Here is a 3,236-nt window from a genome sequence, read left to right as displayed (position 1 = left end):
CCTCAGCAGATAAAATCCTGCTGATTGATCTGTATGAAGAATTAAAACGCCACCAAAAACTGGCAAGTTTGCCACCAATTCATAGAAAGACAGAAAATGGTCCTGATCGAGTGTATCCCCCCTATACCAGATTTACCAGGTAATGGTGGCCCAGTGGATCGAACAGTGATTTTGGGCATGGTTGACCAAAGTTCTACTCAGTATTCTGGCAGTAAAAGGAAATATTGATAAATGGAGTTAAGATGTGTTTTTCTGACGCCCATGTGACAATGAGCTGGCATGGTAGTCAACACTTGTTGACTAAAACTGTTATATTGACCACAAAAACGTAAATCATCTTGAAATCACACCGACAGGCTGAAACAGTCTGATCATGGAAGTAATGATAGCAGCCGCAGTATAAACATTGACCAAAATACTAGTTGACTGTTAATAACGGATCACTCAGTAAAATTAAATACAGGGCTCAGATTACAAAGGTAATTATGGGGAACCTTATTGTCAGACATACAGTGGGACTCAGTCATATACGTGTAGATCTATACACTACTGAAAACTAAGAATACTTGAACAACACATCTTAGATCTTGAATGAAATATTCCAGTCAAAAATCTTTATTTATTAAACAGTAGAATGTGTTGAGAACAGTAAAAAAAAAAGAATGATCAATGAAAATCAAAATCATTAACCCCTGGAGGTCTGGATTTAGCTTGACTTCACACAGTGGAAGCTAACCCAGTAGCTAGCTAGTCCCCTGTAGCCGGTGCGGAGCCACCTAGCAATGCTAACTCACTTAAACATCCCTAAGCAGTTCCCATGCAGCAGGAGCCCCAGACCAGCTGGGTGGTGGTAGAGTTGTCACGATACTAAAATTTTAAAGTCGATATCAATACTAAGAATGATGATCAATACTTCATAGTGTTAATTTCGTTAAAAAAAACTAGACGAAAATATTTCCGTCAACGCATATTTTTCACCGGATGAAAACTAGACAAGACTAAAATCCCCATTAATAAACAGTAACTGGGACTAAATCAGAATGCATTTTCGTGGACTAATAAAGATGAGACAAAAAAGTAGTTCAATAAATAAAAACTGAGCTAAAAAAAAGAAGATGATTTTGTCAAATCCTGTCTCCTCGGCTTTTCCGCCACTCACACACACACACACACTCTTTCAAACCTGCAGCGTGCAGGCGCACAAACACAAGGAACAGACAGGATGTGGATTCACGGCAAAAATTTAAAAGTGAAACATCAATGGCCATGCTTTGCACGGGGCCCAAGAGAAAGAGAAGACGTGATATGTGGACCCATTTTCGCTTCACTGAAGTGGAGTTTAAAAACCTTATGACAACAAACCTGAAGAGACATGTCACAATTCACCACAAAGACAACGTGATAAGTTAACAAAACGTTTGGTGGTGTATAACGTAACATTAAACCACCGGCTGTAATGTTCCAACAATAACCTTAAACCGACCGCAAACCGCTGGCTAACTTACTAGCTTCGTAGATTGTAGCAGTAGTAGCCACTTGTTGATATTGTGTGTGAAGTTGAATTTATGCTAACTTAGGTACGTAATGCTGGCCGGGCAGCTATGTTTTTAGTTGGATTGCAAGTTGAACTAAAGCAGACAGAAGTATGAGCTAATCTAGGAGCTGCTAGCAAACTATAGTGAACACAAAACACCTGGGCAGCTACACATGGATGCAAACTAAAATGTACTAAAACAAATAATCTAGATAAAATAAAATAATACGCCACACTTAATTCAAAACAAGTGTAGCCCAGATACAGTTGCCTTGTATTTTGGGGGAAAAGCTTAAAATATTAAAACAATAAATAGTTTAAAAAAATGTCTAAAAAGTGTTTAGCGGTGAATCCCATTTCACCCCTTGGCCCTACCCCATAGCCCTTCCCCTCCGTTTTGCGCGTTCACGTGAAGGGGTAGGGGTGTCCCAATTCCTTTTAGGACAGAGGGGTAAGGGGTAGGGCTATATACCCCTTCAAACGAAGATTTTTCAGAGGCCCACTTGAAACGGAGGGGTATGAAAAATTTCCTGTTCTATATGAGAAAGCAAGTGTTTCTACGCACATCACGCTTTCTTGAGGTGCAGGGCAACACACACTCGCACAAAAAAAAACAGCCTCAGAGTAAAAGAGAGTATACCAGCACACGATTAATTTTAATCCATCCATCCATTATCTTTTTTTTTTTTTTTTTTTTTTTTTTTTTTTTTTTTTCAAACCTGTCTTGTCCAGCATCGTTGCAAACAGAATGATTGTCTGGTTGCTGTCTGGTGCTGGGCAATTTTACTCTATCAAGCAGGGATTTATACTACATGTATAAAGTCCCTCTTGATGAAAAACTTTATTAAATCAGATTCTTAATGTTGGACTCGACCGGAGGGGACAGAGAGAGAGAGAGAGAAAAGAAAGTAGAGAGAAGAGGGAGGGGAGAGAGAGGGACAGAAAGGGTGTGGGGAGTGCGGGTGGGGACTTGAAACATCATACAGAAGACCATGTAATCCATACTACTTACAACATATATAGCTAAGATCATCCTAGCCAGTAGGTCATTACACAACTAGTTGATAATAGTAACAATAATAATAATAAGAGTAAGAGTAATAATAATAATAAGAACAGAAATAATAAAAAAAAAGAAACAAAATATGATAATAGATATAAGTGAAACTGCTGTATTCAAGAACACGCGCAGAGAAACCTGTGTGGATGTGTTGGAGAACTCGGCCACACGGCGACGCAAAGACTGTGTGGAGACGTTCAGGAAGGAGTGACCATGCAGAGTGATCATGCAGATGCCACCTCACTTGAACAGAGGCCAGAGTCAGGCCAGCGGTCCCGAGACCCAGGCCACCAGCCCCCCCGTAGGCAACAGATCCCGACCGGTCCACAGAGACGACCACTCGCCCGCCCAGGAAGGCAGCAGCAGGAGACCCCAGCAGGAGCCGCCCCGCGGACACAGGGCACCGGCCCCGGCGGGCCGAGGCCAGCAGTCCCTGACCCCCCCGGGCACCGGCCGCCCGGGACAGACGGGGCAGAGGGCCCGGGCCCAGGAGCGCAGGGACACCCCCCCCCCCCCACAGGCCGAGGGCCAGCACGCCACCCGGGGGGACCCGGCCCGCCCAGACGGCCACCACCAGAGGCCAGCCCCACACCCCAGCGCCCAGCCTCCCACCCCGAGAACCAGTCCTGCCCCCCCCCAGAC

The sequence above is a fragment of the Melanotaenia boesemani genome, chromosome 24, assembly GCF_017639745.1.
Source record: "Melanotaenia boesemani isolate fMelBoe1 chromosome 24, fMelBoe1.pri, whole genome shotgun sequence".
Lineage (NCBI taxonomy): Eukaryota > Metazoa > Chordata > Actinopteri > Atheriniformes > Melanotaeniidae > Melanotaenia > Melanotaenia boesemani.
Note: the sequence above shows the minus strand (reverse complement) of the source record.